This window comes from Lithobates pipiens, unplaced genomic scaffold, assembly GCF_037356315.1.
Source record: "Lithobates pipiens isolate NorthernLeopardFrog02 unplaced genomic scaffold, aLitPip1_a1.2 Scaffold_8, whole genome shotgun sequence".
Lineage (NCBI taxonomy): Eukaryota > Metazoa > Chordata > Amphibia > Anura > Ranidae > Lithobates > Lithobates pipiens.
Window position 1 is genome coordinate 565,247,615 of NW_027507903.1, and position 19,683 is coordinate 565,267,297.

Below are 19,683 nucleotides of genomic sequence, written 5' to 3' on the forward strand. Positions count from 1 at the left end.
TATCTTTCCTTTTAAAATCTTTTTGTTTATTTTACTTCATAATAAAAAAAAAATTAGAGATAAAGATAAGAGTTACATGAAGTAGATACAGGTTAACTGCGTACCGGTAACACGGATATTTCTTTTGTTAGGTAATTCCAGCATTTTCTATTTTTACTTGACCAATATTTTATTACTCCCTCCTCCCCTCCCACCCCCCCACCCCCCCCCCCCCTCCAGATTGAACACAGGCCTCCAATTTCACCCTCCATAGTTTTTAAATTACTTTATTCTACATCCAATTTTTTATTGATCAGGTGGGTACCCTATTTCATTCAGCCATGGCCTCCAAATTTTCTCAAACCTCCTGAGGTTTCCCCTGCGTATGTATACCGTCTTCTCTTTCCAGATTGTATCATTGACAACTAGGGTCCATTCACCCAAAAGAGGCGCCCTCTCAGATTGCCATTTCTGCGCGATCAATTTCCGCGCTTGAAATAAACACCGTATAACTGCCAACGTAGTATTTTTTTGCTCCCCCGTTATTTTCCTATATCCTAAAATACAGGTTTTGGGGTCTAGATCTAACTTAGTCCCAAAAGTTTTATTTATAATTTCTACTATTCCTTCCCAATATCGAAAAAGCTTTGGGCACCTCCACACCATGTGTATAAGGTCCCCATATCCTCGGCATCTAGGGCAGTCGGCATCCTTCCTCTTTCCAAATAGTAACAGCCTCTTAGGGGTGAAGTAGGCCCTGTGTATCAACATTAAATGTGATACTTTCTGTGACGGGGAGACTGATACCCATGGGCCTAATTCCAATATTCTCTTCCACTGTTCCTCTGTGATTTCGCCTATATCCTCCTCCCACTTCTTCTTTTGCTTAACTAAGCCTGTCTCTGTTTCAGATGTCTTACATAGTAGTTCATAAAGGGCGGAAATAACTCCCCGGGGTTTATCTACTTCCATTATCTTCTGGGGTAGGGATATCTTATCCCGTTCCGGGTATCTGTGGACCAAACTGCGCTGTCAGGGCGTGTCGGAGCTGCAAGTATCGATAAAATGTTTTTTGCGGGACATCAAATTCCCTTTTTAAATCCGTAAATGTTTTCAGAGTTGTACCGTCATAGATTTGACTTAACCTGGTTATACCCTTCTTCTCCCAGATACTAATTTTCCCAATTGACAGTACTTCTTGTAGATTCATATTGTCCCATAATGGGGTATAATCTGTCCATCCTTTACATCCTAACGTCATTTTTGCCGTTTTCCATATTTTGCATACCATGTTTATTATGGGGTCCTTATGGTGGAAAGAACTTGCCTCTAGTACCTCCATCATGGTTTTATGTGGGGCACCTATCAGCATTGCTTTACCATTTGGGTTAACCTCTCCCTCCTGACCACCACCCACCAGGTGTTGCATCTGAGCTGCTAAGTAATAATTCCTGGGGCTAGGCACCGCTAAACCCCCCCTATCTATTGGCTGCTGCAATGCCTGGAGTCGAATCCTCGCCTGTCCCCCCCTCCAGATTAACTTCCGGAAGAGGGTCTCAAATTTTTTAAACCACTTTTTCCCTATCCACACTGGGGCATTGTGCAGAACATATAATAATTGTGGCAGCCATATCATCTTTATCAGACTACATCTGCCCGCTACTGACAGTGGGAGTCGACTCCAGGCATCACAGCTTCGCTTAAATTTACCAATTAACGGGGCCAAATTTTTATCAACATATTGCTCTAGGTCCACTGTTAAATATATGCCGAGGTATTTCATTACCTCTACCACCTCCAACTGCGGAATCCCCATTGCAATTCCCACACCTGGTTTATCTAATTGAAGCAGCTCTGACTTTCCCCAATTTATTATTAGACCCGAGAATCCTCCGAAATTTGCCACTAGTTTAATTGCCCTTACCAAAGATTGATCAGTGTCCCCTAAAAATAGGAGAACATCGTCCGCGTATAACGCAATCCTTTCCTCCCAGCCCTTTTCCATTTGAAACCCTGCTATCCCCGGATCTAATCTAATAGCGGTCGCTAATGGCTCCATTGCAATAGCGAAGAGCATTGGGGAAAGTGGGCACCCCTGCCTTGTCCCTCTGCTCATTTCTATCCTTTCAGATTGTTCTTTATTTATTCTTACTTTCGCACTGGGAGCACTATACAACATTTTAATCCACCCGATGAATGTGGGTCCAAACCCACATCCCTCCAAGACACGCCACAAGTATTCCCATTCTAAACTGTCAAAGGCTTTTGTCATGTCCAAAGACAGGATGGCCCTCGAGCCCACGCCCACCGGGGGTGCCTGAATGTTTAAAAATGCCCTTCTTATATTCATACTAATTGATCGCCCTGCAATGAAGCCTGTCTGATCTATATGTATAAGCTTCTTAATTACCTTATTTAGCCTATTTGACAATGCCTTAGCTAAAATTTTTGCGTCCGAGCATAAAAGTGATATTGGTCTATATGAGGCTACCTCTTGGGGGTCTTTCCCTTCCTTTGGTATCACAATAATGGTCGCCTCCCTCATAGATGCGGGTAGTCTCCCCTCTAACTTAGCCCCCTTTAGTGTCCTAAGTAGTTCTGGAAGTAGGATATCGCTATATTTTTTATATATCTCCACCGGCAGGCCATCTGGCCCTGGAGATTTTTGATTGGCCATACCTAACACCGCCTGCTGTATCTCACTCAAGGTTAAGGGGGCTTCCATGTCCTCCCTCTCCTCTTGTGTGAGGGTTGGAAGTTTCGCTTTCTCCAGAAAAACACCCATCTCAACTTCATTTCTCTGACCTCGGGCTCTATATAAGTCCTCATAGAAGGCTCTAAATGTTTCTACAATCTCCTTCCCGTTTGTGAGAACTGTTCCATTCATGGACTTGATCACTGGGATTATAGATGGGGGGGAGTTAGTTTTTACTAGCTGAGCCAGCATCCTACCCACACTCTCTCCTTCTCCAAAGCGACATTGCTTCTGGAATAACCGCTTATTTTCTTCCCTTTTAATAATTACCGATCTGTACCCCTGCTGTTTATTCAACCATATCCCTTTCTTTTCATAAGTAGGGTCTTTAACATAGTTCTCCTCTGCCTCTATTACTTCCTTCCTAATCTTTTCCTCCCAGCTCCTATTTTTCTGTTTGATTTTAGCTACCTGCTTGATCAAAATGCCTCTGACAAACGCTTTTAATGCGTCCCATGTTATATTATCCGGAGCCGTACCTATATTAAATACCAAGAACTCTTTTATATTTATTGGGATTTCTTCTACATCCGTCAATAATTCCAACCAGAATGGGCTAATTCTCCAACCCTCCGCTGTTATTCTTTTTTTTTCCCCTATACTCAATACTATTTTCAATAAAGAGTGATCCGATATCCCTCTAGGCAGATACTCTATATTCCTTACGTCCTGTAGTACTTCCTCATTTCCCAGGGCCAAATCTATTCGGGAGAGTGTCGAATGCGAACTTGAGAAGCAGGAATATTGCTTAGCGTTCACATTCCTCACTCTCCATATATCTATCAGTCCCACTTCCTTCAGGAAGTGACACAGTCTTGTTGACCCTGTCTCTCCCATTTGACTTTTAATGGGAAATCTATCAGTCCATCTATCAAGGACTTCATTGAAGTCCCCTAGTATTATAACTGGAGCCTCCTCCTTATCCACCAGGAAATCCATAAGTTTGTACACCACCTCCATCTTAAACGGGGGCGGTACATAAACACCTGCTAAGACATAAGGTTTATCCTCCAAACTACCATATAAAAAAACATAGCGACCGAATTCATCAATACTGGCCTGTCTGCAAGAGAACCTCACACCCGTACCTATCAACACACTTACTCCTCTCGAGTAAGATGTATAAGTAGAGTGGTACTGATTTTGATACCTCCTATTTTTAAGTTGGGGTATGGTTAATTTTGTTAAATGTGTCTCCTGCAGACAAGCCAATCCGATCCCATGCCTCTCCAACATTGAAAAAACCGCTGCTCGTTTAATTGGGGTCCCCAGGCCTCTTATATTCCAGGAGGCGACATTAAGTATTTTATCCTGCACCATTTAGCATCCAAAAACAATAAAGTAAACGGAGGGGTGAGGATACACTATTCGTGCTCCATCCCCAACCTCCTAAAATATGAGATCCCCATAATTGTGTCATCTTTATAATGTTAACTTCTGAATTAACTACTATTTGTGCACCCTCTATACAGTGTTCAACCTTCAACTTCTTGTAATCCCCTAACACCAAAATTTCTTGATCCAATCCTTCCTCTCTCCCTTCCCACCCATTTCTAATAACCCCCTCCCTCCCCACCCCCCCTGCCCTCCACCTATCTAGGCACTCCCCCAAGGGGGTACTCATGGCCTTCTCACACTCCACCCTACCATCCTTCCCATTCTTCCCTTCCCCACTCTTATGACCTTCTTCTTCCACCAAGAAAAGTGCAGAAACCAGTAGTGATGATAAACAAGTAACAAGAATTACCACAAATTTTGCCCTTATCTCCCCTTCTATCAATATTTCATACCTCATTTAGACCAATCTCATCTCTCTCCCCGTGCTCCCAAAAAAAAAAATACTCAGTAACAAAAAGTGAAGCGTAAGAAATCCCACTTCCCCCTTCACTCCTCCCCCACCCCCCTAATATGTCTATAGTGACTCTTTATTAGCCTCCAACCATAAAACTACATCACCCGGGGATTCAAACAGCTGTGTTCCCCCCAGCGCCGCTATTCGCAAACGCGCTGGGTATAAGAGGGCATATGTGATCCCATGGGACCGTAATGTACGTTTAACCTCTAAGAACTCAGCCCTACGTCTTTGTAATTCTGGCGAGTAATCTGGAAAAAAAGAAATCTTCACATCATTATACATAACGTTGCCCAAGTCCCTTGCCCTACGCATCAATACCACTTTGTCATTATAGTTGAAAAATTTCAGAATCATTGGCCTGGGACGACCCCCTGTAGGTGGGGGCTTGAAAGGGACTCGATGTGCCCTTTCTATTGAAAAAAATGCTGAGAATTTTTCTCTGCCAAACTTTTCTATAAACCATGATTCCAAGAATTTTATAGGATCAGGTCCTTCACTTCCCTCAGGTAGTCCCAGCAACCTTATGTTATCTCTGCGGAGTCTATTTTCTATTTCATCCACTCTGGTATATTGATTGACTAGTTGTTTCCTCATGCTAACAACTTCTTGCTGCACTGGGTGCAAATCATCTTCCATTTGGCTTATCCTTGTTTCTAGCAGTGCTGTTCTTTCTGCTGCTTTTTGCATGTCCTGTCTGATCAGTGAAATCTCCTCCTTCATACTCTTAAACTGGCCGCATAACTCTCCCAATGACTTTTTGCATGCATTAACCGCCTGAAGAACCTCTCTCAAGGTTGGGTCCTCCTCGGCGGGTATAATACTCTTAGCAGAGATTTCCGCTTCCCCATGGGTTACCCCTTGACGTTTACTTGCATTCTTTGTACCTGGTGCGCCAGTAGTATTTAATGCTGAGGATTGGCCCTGGCTTTTTCTGTCCCCTGAGCCCCCCTGTTGCGGCTTCGTATGTGTAGGTTGAGCCAGCGATATCTGTTGCTCTCCCCTTGTTGGAGACTGACCTGATGTGCGAGTGTACCGTTCTAATTTTGCTGCAGCAGCTTGTGCTACTTGTAAGTTCTTTTCTTTTGAGGAGCGAAGATGCTGGGCTCCTTCACTCTCCACTAGCACATGTTCTTCTCCTCGACGCCTCGCCATCTTTTATTCGAGGATAAAAAGAAACAACCCCAGAGGCCAATATTATAGTCCAAAGAATCTTAGAGAAGTTAAGTGAGTGTTCCCCTACCACCTCAAAAGAGATCCAGGGTAAAAGGGAGGGGGGGAAGGGAAGGCAATAATGGAAGGGGGCAAATAAGAAAATCCCGTGTGCTGGGTTGCTAGATAATCAACTGATCAACATCAATCATTTTTCCTTCATTTTAAAAAAAAACGTTATTCAATACCGAGGCCAATGTAAACAGGATATATCTCGCTATACCTCTCTTATGCGATTTCAGAAGAGGAAAAAAAAAAGAAAGATCCCAGCGGTTCAAGCATACACACAGATCTTATACTTTATAGTTCACAAGTCGGGCTGACCATTATTAACCAGCATGGAGTGTTTAGAGATGGTAAAGTATCAGTCCACATTATATATAAGTTGGAGTCTTCCTTAATACGTATCTCTAATGTGTACTTATACAGATCTTCTTACCACTGCGCAGCTAGGACTGGGGTCTGGGGTAGAGGGAACAGGTAGCCCCTTTCGCTGCTGTTGAATATTCTGACTCCTCTTCCTCCGTCCGATCCTCCCATCCCCCCTTCACATACCTCAAGCCTTTGGGGATTTTAATCTCCTCCACTCCACAGCCATATGCAGCTCCTCTCACCACTCTCAGCGTGTCCCCCGAGACCCTCAGTACTCGGCCATAGCGTATCCCGTGGTGTTTCTCATACCGCGAGTCCTTCCGGCTTGACTCGGCGTGCTTCGGCGGGACTCGGCAACTTCCGGCGAACCTCGGAATGCCTCGGCTCCCCTCGGCAAACTCCGAAGTCTCCCCTGTCTCCTCGCTTTATCCGTGCCCCGCCACTCGCCGCTCCGCTCAGCCGCTCAGTCGCTCCATCTCCCCAGCCACTGTGTGCATAGCAATGGAAGCACAGGGAGAGAGCCTGTCAGACCCTCACTCACATCTCCGCGCACACCCGCCGCACCTTACACATCCGGCCACTCCCCCTGTTCAGCCCCCCACACCAGACTCTTATCTGAGCACGCAGCCCAGCTGGTCAGGAAGGGGGTGGGGATGAGCGAGCCCCCCCCCCCGAACCGTACCAAGCCGGATGCTCTCAACATGGGGGGGTGGGTGTTTTGGGGAAGGGGGCGCCCAGCAGCCCCCCCCACCCCAAAGCACCTTGTCCCCATGTTGATGAGGACAAGGGCCTCTTCCCGACACCTCTTCCCAACCGTTCTCTTGCTAGCGGTGGCCCAGTTTTCTCCTTCATCTTCGACATCGCCACCATCGCCTTCTTCTTGTCCCGGTGACCCCGCCCCTTATGCCTATATAAGTGGTCGCGCACCGTGTCCACAGCATTACAACGGGAGAGAGCATGTCAACATCGGAAGAACAGAAGAAGGAAGAAGAAGAAGACGGCGACGACGAAGACGAAGGAGAAAGCCGGGCCACCACTAGCAAAAGAGCGGCAAAAGAGCAGAAGATAGCGGAGGAGCCCGGGCACAAGAAGCTGAGAGCGGGAGATGAACCGGAAAGCACGGAGAAGTCGGAAGAGACCCCCGAAGTCAGAAGAAAACCCCCGGAGCTGCCTAATAAACTACTTTAAAAACCTCTGTAGTGTGTCTTTTTATTGACACTTTTTCCCCCAGGTGAATGGGTAGGGGTACAATGTACCCCATACTTATTCACATAGGGTGGTGGGCTGAGATCTGGGGGCCCCCTTATTAAACCTATTCTGCGGGAAAATCCATTCGTGTGCGCGCAAGTCCGCTCGTTACGAAAGTCCGTCGGACCTCCGCCAAAAGTCAGTCGGGAAGACCGTCGTACCTACTCCGTAGAAAAGTCTGATCGTGTGTATGCTGCATTAGTCATGCACTCCACAAATCTGGCCTTTATGGAAGAGTGCCAAGAAGAAAACCATTGTTGAAAGAAACCCATAAGAAGTCCCATTTGCAGTTTGCAAGAAGCCATGTTGGGGACACAGCAAACATGTGGAAGAAGGTGCTCTGGTCAGATGAGACCAAAATTTAACTTTCTGGCCTAAAAGCAAAACCCTATGTGTGGCAGAAAACTAACACTGCACATCACCCTGAACACACCACCCCCACCGTGAAACATGGTGGTGGCAGCTTCATGTTGTGGAGATGTCGTTCTTCAGCAGGGACAGGAAAGCTGGCCAGAGTTGATGGAAAAATGGATTGAGCCAAATACAGGGCAATCTTAGAAGAAAACCTGTTAGAGACTGCAAAAGACTTGAGACTGGGGCAGAGGTTTACCTTCCAGCAGGACAACAACCCTAAAAATACAGCCAGAGCTACAATGGAGTGATTTAGATCAAAGCATATTCATGTTAGAATGGCCCAGTCAAAGTCCAAACCTACATCTAACTGAGAATCTATGACTTGAAAATTGCTATTCACAAACGCTCTCCATCCAATCTGACAGAGCTTGAGCTATTTTGCAAAGAAAAATGGACAAAAATGTCACTCTCTAGATGTACAAAGCTGGTAGAGACATCCCCAAAAAGACTTGCAGCTGTAATTGCAGTGAAAGGGGGTTCTACAAAGTATTGACTCAGAGGGGCTGAATACAAATGTACACACTTTTCACATATTTATTTGATTTTGAAAACCATTTATCATTTTCCTTTCGCTTCACAATTATGTGCCACTTTGTGTTGGTCTATCACATAAAATCCCAATAACATATGTTTTTGGTTGTAACATGACAAAATGTGGAAAATTTCACGTGATATGAATATTTTTCAAGGCACTGTAGGTCAGTTCCTCCTAAATAAGGCTGGGTATAGATGAGTCAGTTCTTTTTGTTTTACCAGCGGGTTGAACAGAAAAACAGGCCCAATTTCCCCATCATACATTCAAGATGGATTCTCCCCACTGTGTCTTTATATGACTACATTTTTCTAACAGGGTGGTTGAACAGAAGTTGTTCTCTTCAACCACAGTGCCCACACATGGATCGAAATTGGAACTAGCTGAGTTTTGGTCCATCTATAAATAAATAAATAAATAAATCTATGGGCTGCCTAAAAGCTAAAATGAATGTTTAGTGTTTTTTCATATCATGCCTTTTTCTTTTCAATGATAAAGACTACAAAAATGTAAAAACATGTTTTTAGTCATAATATACACTCACCGCCCACCTTATTAGGTGTACCTGTTCAATTGCTCAGTAACAGAAATTGCTAATCAGTCAATCACATGGCAGCAACCCAATTCATTTAGGCATCTAGACATGGTGACGACTTGCTGAAGTTCAAACCAAGCATCAGAATGGGGAAGAAAGGGGATTTAAGTGACTTTGAATGTGGTATGTTTGTTGGTGCCAGATGGGCTGGTCTGAGCCTTTCATAAACTGCTGATCTACTGGGATTTTCACGCACAACCATCTCTCGGGTTTACAGAGAATGGTCTGAAAAAGAGAAAATATCTAGTGAGCAGAAGTTGTGGGGTGAGAGGTAGTCAGGAGTATCGTCTTGTGATACATTGTTGTTACATGCTCTTTTATTTTGAATCACATTGTAAGTGTGCAATCTTAAGGAAACCTATAAAAAATACCTTTTTAGTTCTGGATTGCTTGTGACGAGCAAACCTCTAGATGGATTACATGGAGAGAGCTGACAACACCCATTGCAAGCCACGTGTATAACCCAGGATCATCTGACGGAGTGTATGCAGTGAGCAGACATCATCCATTGACAGATAAGCGTATAACCCAGTATCATCTGGTAAGTGCATTTCCTAGGGATTGTGACACATGCAGTGTGGAGGAGGTGATTGTTTTGAATTACTATCTGCAACGTTTTTTCTGTGATGGACAATCCTACATTTACATCTGCCTCATTTTATATATAAAGTGGACTTCATACTTATTTAACTATTTTAGTGAACTTTTAACAAATCCTAAAACATTTGGATTATTTTAGCGCTGCTAATGTTATGGTATTTGTTGCTGTGACATATTTCTGCTTTAGTGTTTTATTATTATAGTAGCTGCTCTTGTTATATTAAAATAACACACTTTCCATGAGCACTGAGGGAGAGATACCAACTGAGTGTTAAAGTATTTCTCATTTTTCTGCCAGTTGTATGGAGGAAAAGGCCTTGTTAATGGAGAGGAGAGGATGCAGAGGAAAATGGGCAGACAAGATGATATAAAGGCAACAATAACGGAAATAACCACTTGTTACAACCAAGGTATGCAGAATACCATCTCTGAATGCAAAACACATCGAACCTTGAAGCAGAAGGGCTACAGCAGCAGAAGACCACACACACTGGGTGCCACTCCTGTCAGCTAAGAACTAGAAACTGAAGCTACAATTTGCACAGGCTCACCAACATTGGACAATAGAAGATTGGAAAACGTTGCCTGGTCTGATGAGTTTTGATTTCAGCTAGGAGATTCAGATAATAGGGGCAAAATTTGGTGTAAACAACATGAAAGCATGGATCCATCCTGCCTTGTATCAACAGTTCAGGCTGGTGGTGGTGGTGTAATGCCATGGGGGATATTTTCTTGGCAAATTTTGGACCACTTAGTACCAATTGAGCATTGTTTTAATGCCACGGCCTATCCGAGTATTGTTGCTGACCATGTCCATCCCTTTATGACTACAGTGTACCCATCTTTTGATGGGTACTTCCAACAGGATATTGCACCATGTCACAAAGCTCAAATCATATTAAACTGGTTTCTTGAACATAACAATGAGGCCACTGTACTCCAATGGCCTCCACAGTCACCAGTTCTCAATCCCACAGAACACCTTTGGGATGTGGTGGAACGGGAGATTCACATCATGGGAGTGCAGCCGACAAATCTGCAGCAACTGCGTGATGCTTTCATGTCAATATGGACCGAAACCTCTGAGGAATGTTTCCAACACCTTGTTGAATCTATGCCATTGAGAATTAAGACAGTTCTGAAGGCAGAAGGAGGTCCAACCCAGTACTAGCAAGGTGTACTTAACCACTTAAGCCCCAGACCATTTGGCTGGCCAAAGACCAGAGCACTTTTTGCAATTCGGCACTGCATCGCTTTAACTGACAATTGCGCAGTCGTGCGACGTGGCTCCCAAACAAAATTGATGTCCTTTGTTTCCCACAAATAGAGCTTTCTTTTGGTGGTATTTGATCACCTCTGCGGTTTTTATTTTTTGCGCTATAAACAAAAAAATAGCGTCAATTTAAAAAAAACGCATTGTTTTTTACTTTTTGCTATAATAAATATCCCCAAAAAATATATATAGAGACAAATTAGCTGGGAAGTCCTATAACATTATTGTAGCAGCACTGTCTTCTATTTCAGACTCCCCCAGACACCCCCAAACCCCTGGTGAGGTTGATCCACTCTATCTGTACTGCCATGCACTGGACAATTGTCTTTCACTGGAAAACCCCAGTGGTCCCATTTGCACAGGTTATGTCGCGCATAGACCATATGATGCTAGCCGGAAAAAAAATTCACAAACTACACGATACTATTCCTGCATTTGATGCAAAATGGAATCCCTGGATTATACTCAGACTTCAAGATTGACCACATTCCCCTTTTCCCCTTTTTTTTAACTTTTCTCTTTTAGACAGTTTTCTTTTCTTGTTGACACACCCTTCTAGTCTAATGTTCTCCATGTATATGCTTTCATCTAACGTATATCAAAGATTTTTATATGTTTATGTAATAAACACTATGATGAAAATGTATTGTATACAATGTACGGTTAACTCTATGTTATGGCTTCTATATAAAAGGACGTTGTCATTCTTTTCTGTATGGAAATTCTGTTACTTTCAATAAAAGCTTTTGAAAAAAATAAAAAATAATATACGGTATTTATGGCCCAGAGCCCTCTGACCGATACGGATAAGGATGACAAACAAGGTTAACACAAACTCGCTTACTTGAACCGGACCTGAAAGTGTGCCCTGGCCTAACGTAGGGTATACCAAAATAAGGGGGCATACCCTTGATAGAGAAATGAGTAATAAATGAAATGAAAATGAAATGGAGTGAAATGAGTACTCGCCCGGGAGTACAATGCTTGAGAAATGCCCTGACAGGGGATGGGTGGGTGGGTATCGCGCACCGGAACCGACGAGGGAGCCAGGCGAACGGGCTGGTTATATACTCCACCGGGCTCCACCCATAATTCCAGGCCACCATACTGGCCTTTCCATTTATGGCCCAGAGCCCTCTGACCGATACGGATAAGGATGACAAACAAGGTTAACACAAACTCGCTTACTTGAACCGGACCTGAAAGTGTGCCCTGGCCTAACGTAGGGTATACCAAAATAAGGGGGCAAAAACATACAGGTAGGGAATGCCTTTATTGATTCGAGTTTGTTACTGGGTGAGCTTGACGAAGGCCTGGGCCAACTCTACTTGCGGATTGGGTATGTAACGGGCGAAACAGGCGGACTTCCACCTACCCAACTTTTTGATAACGTGGACCGGGACCCCTTGGCGGGAGGCAGTTGAAGCCGCTCCGATCCGAAATGAATGTCCGGAGTAGTGAGCCGGATTGAGGTGAAGGATGCCCAGGAGTATCCTGACATGCTCCATGAACTGGGCTGCGTTCAGTGGCTTACCGTGGAATGGCAGAAGCGGGCCAGTTCCTGGTTGATCGGCCAGAAGGGTCAACAAGCGGGTGAGCATGGCGACCGGGCACCAGCGGTTGTTAGTTTTATAAAAATGTATGTCCGTCCCCGGGCCAAGCTGCTGCGTCTTGGATACTGCTATATGTAGGATGAAATGGTCTCCGTGCCTGACCAGGTGGTGCTTGCATAGCGTGCGAGCTGAGGGGCTACTGGAGGTAAACTCGCCTGGCCGCAAGAAGCCGTAGAAGGCCAGGTGTATGGCTGCTTGTATAATGGTACTAGTGTGGAGTCCGAAAGGTGCAGTGGCCAGAATATCGGACATGTTTCTGAAAACGTCTCCTGTGATAGGCAGGCGTTTGAGGGAGGCCGCAGGCTGGCGTTTCTGGATGCCACGCATGACGGCCCGAATGGCGTGAAAAGTGAACAAGGAGGGTTCAGCAGGGTCCTGGAGGGACGTAAAATGTTGTACCCCGGCCAGGTATAGTCGGATCGTGTTGAAGGATAACGCCAAGTCCGAGTGGCAATGGGCAATGAAGGCCAGAACTTGCTTGACCCGGGAGGTCTCTGTGGAGTGAGATGTTTAAGAAACGGTTAAAGGCCCTCCAGGCTGTTTGGTAGGCCTTGCGGGTATTGTCTGCGAGGGAGTGATTGATGAGTTGAGTCGCGGCTACTAGGTGAGGGGTTAATCCAGGGTCAGTTGAGACCAGTCCGGGATAACTGCTGACGTTGGTCCGGCTCCGGGCACCTGATCAAAAAAGGAAACTAAGTTAAAGCGGGAGAGGGCGTCCGCTGCCCGATTACATTTACCGGGGATAAAGGCACAATGAACATTAAATTGAAACAATAACGAGAGCTGGACCAGTCGCCGCAGGAAGGACATAATCTCCAGAGACTTGGACCTGCCTTTGTTAATGATTTCCGCAGTGGCGAGATTGTCCGTTGAAAAGGTCACTGTTTGACCGGACCAACTGCGGCCCCACGTATGGGCAGCGGCTACGATGGGGTACAACTCGAATAGGGAGGACGTCTCGGTGAAGCCCGGAATAGCCAGTATCTGAGGAGGCCAAGGGGCTGCGAGCCAGAGGTGGCCAAAAATTGCCGCAAAACCCGTGGAGGCCGCTGCGTCGGTCACGACCTGCGGTGAGGAGGAAGACACGGAGGGAATGAACAGGGACACACCATTCCAGGATGTCAGGAATTCCTCCCACATGGCAAGATCTGCTATAGCTGTGGGGTCCAGGCTGAGGATATGCTCCGGGTCTTGTGAATGAGACAGTAGGACTAACAGGCGTGATATGAAAGCGCGACCTTGAGGGATGATGCGCATGGCAAAATTAAGCATACCGAGAAGGGACTGTAACTGCCTCTTGGTACAAGTTCTGGTGCGGGTGAAGTCCCTCATGACCGACCTGATGCGGCTTAGTTTATCCGGGGGGAGGCTGGCCTGCATAGTGCTGGTATTTAAGCTGACCCCGAGGAAGGTGATTGCCTGCGCAGGGCCCTCCACCTTGTGCTCAGCAATCGGGACGTCAAGGTTATTGAAGACCACCCTTAGTTTATCCAAATCCCCTGGAAGGGAGCCAGGTGACTCGACCAGCAGGAAGTCATCCAAATAGTGTATGACTCCCTGGCACTGGGCTACGTGCAGCAAGATCCATTCGAGAGCCTGCGCAAACGAGTCGAAGAGCCAGGGGCTACTCTTGGACCCGAAGGTTAGCTTAGTGGCAAAATAGTAGAGCTCCCTCCATTTGATGCCATGCCAGCACCAGAGAGTTGGATGGATAGGAAGGAGCTTGAAGGCGTCCGAGATGTCGGCCTTGGAGAGCCATGTTCCTGTGCCTGACTTGAGAATGGCCTGGATGGCCATGTCTACGGACGCGTATTTAAGGGAGAACTCCTCAGAGGGGATAAGAGAATTGAGACTGGGGACAGAGGAAGAATAAGGCGCTGACAAATCGTAGACCAACCTAAGTTTATTTGAGAACTTGCCCTTGACAAGCCCAATAGGGCTGACTCGCCAGGTGTTAAATGGGGGCTTCGTGAAAGGGCCTATGATGAAATCCCGGTCTAGCTCTGCCTGTAATAGCTGGTCGATGGCTTGTACGTCGGTGGCTGCTGACCGCAGGTTCTGGCACTCGTGTGTAAGGTGAGGGAGGGAAATAAGTCCTGTATGAAAGCCCTGCGTAAAGCCCTGAACTAGGTAGGTGGCAAGTGAGGGGGTGGGGTGATTGGCGAGGTAGACACTGAGCCACGACACGTTGACCCGGCTTAGTCACGATTTTCTAGCCTGCTTGACCTCGCACATGAGCCTGGGATGAGCTCTATTACATCGTGAGCATACATGGAGCAGCCTGCACTGGCTGAAATTGCACGACCCGCTGTTGTAGTTGTTACAGATGGCTGCGCCTCCCAAGGTCTTGACCGGGCGCCCCAGTTTATCTGTCTGCGGCAGGCGTACTGGTGCCGGTAGGGCCTGGGCAGTACCTGAGGTCGATGGACCGTCTACGGGCGGGGTTGCCACTGAGCTGGCACACCAAGTCGCGGTGTGAGTAGCCGACTGGCAAATGGCACAAAGAGGAGACCGCAGCCCTGCGAAGTGTCGGCAGAACAACTCGGTGTCCAAGACACTCCAATCCGTAGGTATCTGAAATTGAGAGAGCCTGGCGGCCGCCTTAGCGGAGAAGGAGCGGTGATAGTCATAAAATGCAAAACCGCCGTATTTGTACCCCAGGTCAACTACTACGTGGAGGTAACGATCCAGTTCCTCCCTCCTGCCGGGGGAGGCCGAGCAGATGACATCCCTCAGCATGCCGAAGGCCAAGGTGAACTCGGTGACTGAAAGCTTCCTGTCCAGCCTGGGGTCTTTGGCTTTGAGGACCACCGACACGTCCCCCCAAGTGTAAGCTTTATTTTCTGCCAGCTCATGAATGGATATCAGGAGCGAAGCCAGATTGACGTCCTTTCCCTCTAGGATGTCCTTCCTGATGTTGGCTGATATTAAATGAGAAGGGTACACTACTGGTGTACACCCGGGGGTACCTGCGCTGGTGTTCTCCACTGCTTGTGAAGCTGGTATAGGAGGAGAAACGACTGGGCGGGTCTCGAGGAGGGCCACCCGACTCTGAACTTCTGACATTGAGGTCGTCAGGGATGACACCAGCGTGTGAAGCTGCGTGATGGAAGCAGCGATAGAACCCAGGGAGGCCTGCTGGGCACTATCCTCAACCGCGGCTGGGGGAGGAAAGAGGAGCCCGAAAAGCTCGGCCTTTCTGGCTGTAGCTGGGAAGGGTACACCCCTACGCCTCAACTCGGCCGTCAGCCTGGGGATGGTCCATGTTCTGAAGGACCTTTGGCTACCGCTCTCTGAGACGAGAGATGGAGACAACGGAGCCGTGTAGTCCTCGCTGCCAGCCTGGGACATGGTGGCAAAATCCAGGCTTGGTGAGCCTATTAATCCCTGGGACCGGGTTTTTCTCCTATACGAAACCTAAGAAGGCACCGTCCGACCCGGTGCAGGTTGGACCTACTGAAAACTCGACTGATCTGAGGAGATGAAGGTAAGTTTTGTATGAGACTCCTATACCTGCAGAGAGATGTCTAGCTAAATCGTGGAGGTAAGACTGGAAAATGTGAAGAAAGACATAACTGAAACGAGCTGCATAATGAAACGAGCAGACAACCGAATTTAGAATAACGTGCCTATGGCGACCGAGACGTGACTTGGTTGCGTCGTAGATGCAAGATTTCCTTTTCCCTTCCCTTCCCCGTTTTTTTTATTTTTTTTTTTTTTCCTTTCCAACGCAAATGCGCATAGAACGTGGGGCTTAAGCGGAGGTGGACCCGCCACGTGGAGCTCAGGCGGAGGTGGAGCCCGCCACGTGGAGCTCAGGCAGGGGAGGGGGGGGGGGCTGCCGCGTGGAGCTCGGGCGGGGGGTGAACCCCGCCACGTGGAGCTCAGGCAGGGGAGAGGGGGGGGGGATCTGCCGCGTGGAGCTCAGGCGGAGGTGGAGCCCGCCACGTGGAGCTCAGGCAGGGGAGGGGAGGGGGGGGGGGCCTGCCGCGTGGAGCTCAGGCGAGGGGTGAACCCCGCCGCGTGGAGCTCAGGCAGGGGAGAGGGGGGGGGGGATCTGCCGCGTGGAGCTCAGGCGGAGGTGGAGCCCGCCACGTGGAGCTCAGGCAGGGGGGGGGGGGACCCTGCCACGTGAAGCTCAGGCGAGGGGTGAACCCCGCCACGTGGAGCTCAGGCAGGGGGGGGGAGGGGACCCCGCCGCGTGGAGCTCAGGCAGGGGGGGGGGGGACCCTGCCACGTGGAGCTCAGGCAAAAAAGGGGGGGGTACTGAAATGAGGCGTGCAGCTGGGCGCACCAGAACGAATCGATGCATGAGGAATGCGATGGGATTCGAATTGGAGCGTAATAAGTGACAGAAATGATATGCCATGACAAAGACTAGAAACAAGGACCATGCTTGGACCTGCGAGTGACTCAGTCTCTGGAGCATGTACAGAAATGAGGCCAACCTTGGGGCACTTCGAAGCGAATCGGTGCGTTAGAGATGCGACGGGATTCGAATCGGAGCGCGGTAAGTGGCAGAAATGATAACATGGTTAGAAATGGCAGAAAATGAAATGATCCGACATCACCGACTGACATGATTGAAGTGACTGAAATGATTGACATGAAATGAAATGACATGACGGACATAGTACAAACGGTATGACATGATTTTTTTTTCTTTTTTTTTTTTGGTTTTTGAACAACCTGAGATTGACATTGGCCGGACTGCTCAATTTAGCGCGACAAGCAGACGGCTGTGATTTCGAGATGGTTCGATCGGTTCGAACACAACAAAAGAGTCGTTCGGTTTAGCAATGACGTGCTACGAAACGAAGTGCCTGTTGGCACGAACGACATGTACCGAAAAGGTGACAACGACTTCTACGAAGAAGGGGTAGTGACATTGAGGTACCGAATACAAGTGTCGCGGTTAAGCCGTTCGTGTGACCTAGAGTGAGTGGTTCGTGAGTTCAGGAATCTAGTTTACGTGACTTAATAACACATGAAACGAAAAGGGTGCCGAAGCCCTACCTGCGACAGCCGGCCCAGACGTGTTGTACGACAACGGAAACTTTCGATTAGAGTATAGCGACTCAGACGGCGACCAGACGGACGCTGACGAACGACAAGGCTTTGTCGACACGAGGCGGACGAAAACGTAGGAACTCACGAACCCGGCTCACTGTAAAGTCACGTGGATAGTCGGCCCTTGATTTCTGACGTATCAGATATCGCGCACCGGAACCGACGAGGGAGCCAGGCGAACGGGCTGGTTATATACTCCACCGGGCTCCACCCATAATTCCAGGCCACCATACTGGCCTTTCCATATATATATATATATATATATATATATATATATATATAAATTTCCTCAGTTTAGACCGATACGTATTCTTCTACATGTTTTTGGTAACAAAAAATCTCAATAAGCGCTTATTGATTGGTTTACGCAAAAATTATAGCGTCTACAAAATAGGGGATAGTTTTATGCCATTTTTATTATAAATTAGTTTTTTTACTAATAATGGCGGTGATAAGCCATTTTATTGGGACTGTGACATTATGGCGGACACATTCTTCCTCTCTGTGAGACGATCGCGGGTATCGCAGCGGACATCGAGTCAGCAGGACCCGCGATCACGCTCTCACAGAGCCCTTTAAGCCGCCTCATAAAGGTCAACGTACAGATACGTGATTCTGCCTGTACGTGCCCTTCTGCCATAGTATAGCTGCGTGAAGCGGTCGGGAAGCAGTTAATAAAGTGGCCGGGGAGTGTACACTATATACAGTATGTCATTGCGTATGAATATTTAGTATTTTCTCATGCAGTCAACTGGTAAAGCTCTCTTTTTTTGTGTTTAAGAGTATCCTCTTCTGAGCCCATTGTTTACAAATCTCACTAGCTCAAGCTGAAGCATATGCACAAAAGTGTATGACTGTATGCCTAGGCAAAGCCTTTTTTTTTGGATAGTTTTCCATTGAGAGGGGGAAAAGTTGGTCGTTCTGTAAAGTTCCTAATGCTGTCTAAGCCCTTGTACACACGGTCGGACATTCCGACAACCAAATCCGTCTGATCTTGTCCGTCGGATTTTGTCAGACGGATCTTGTCCGAAACTGTTGCATACACACGGTCGGACAAAGTTGTCGGAAAATCCGATCTTTTAGAACATGATGATGGGACTACGTTCAGGCTAGTAGCCAATAGCTTTGATGTAGGAATTTGATCTGAGCATGCGTGGCACTTTGTCCGATCGGAATTCTCTACACGTGATCGGAGTATGTCCGATCGGAGCAGTTTGTCGGAAAATATTTCCGGAAAGTTGGAAAATTTGGTCCGACGGATATTCCGACGGAAACAGTCCGATGCATACCACACACAGTCGGAATATCCGACAAAACGCTCCGATCGGACACATTCCGACTGAATCTCCGACTGTGTGTACAAGGGCTTAGTCCCTCGTTGTAGAGATTTACTCTTCTATCTGTACTGGTGATTATTGTCATCAAGAAATAAAGTGAGAGGAAATCCAAAATTTGCACTCTGGGACAGGGTGTCAAAGCAAATTTTCCCAGTGATACACAGGAGGAAATGGCCATGTGACTGCAGGCTCTTCTCTTCTACCCTATGGTCTTGGAGAAAATGTTTTAAAGGAGCTGGTCGTGGAACTTGGATGATATGGAGAATCAGCCTTGACACTGCAGGGATCTTCTGTCCAGGGTATACCCACAGAGGAGGTAAAGAACACATCTGTGTTATACGTCTGTTGATTCACTACTAGACCCATCTGGAGTCTATCTTTAAGGTGAGAGGCTAGCACACAGGGTGTGGATTGGAGAAGGATAATTACAAGTTATCATTTTATCTTCAATGGGACTCTTTCTTCTTCCTTTTGCTTCACTTTTTTGCACCTATTTTTATTTTTTTATAAGAGACTATTGCATAGTACCTTGAGATATTTTAGAAAACACTTTATTCTTGGATCACCTATCCTTGTATTTCCTGGCTTAAAATTTATTTGAAGCCATTGTTTTGCACATTTGGGAAGTGAGATATTGTTGGCACTTTATGATTAGCACTTTATATCAAGGGATTGCTTTAGAGTTATTTAGCGCTGCTTCACTGTATTTTACTTTAAAAAAAATTATCTGGTAGGGGTTTTAATCCTTCCCTACTCTATCCAAAATGAAAAAATTACTTTTGGCTATACACTTTAAAAAAGTATTAAACCAGAAAGCAAGCATTAATTATA

The 19,683-nt window shown here is 46.7% G+C and overlaps 1 protein-coding gene across 3 annotated transcripts in view; it reads right to left on the reverse strand.

Annotated features, from left to right (window-relative positions):
* Nucleotides 1-19,683, reverse strand: part of LOC143961005 (adhesion G protein-coupled receptor E3-like) — a 121,841-nt gene that overhangs the window by 77,573 nt on the left and 24,585 nt on the right. The gene's annotated exons all lie outside the window — the stretch shown is intronic.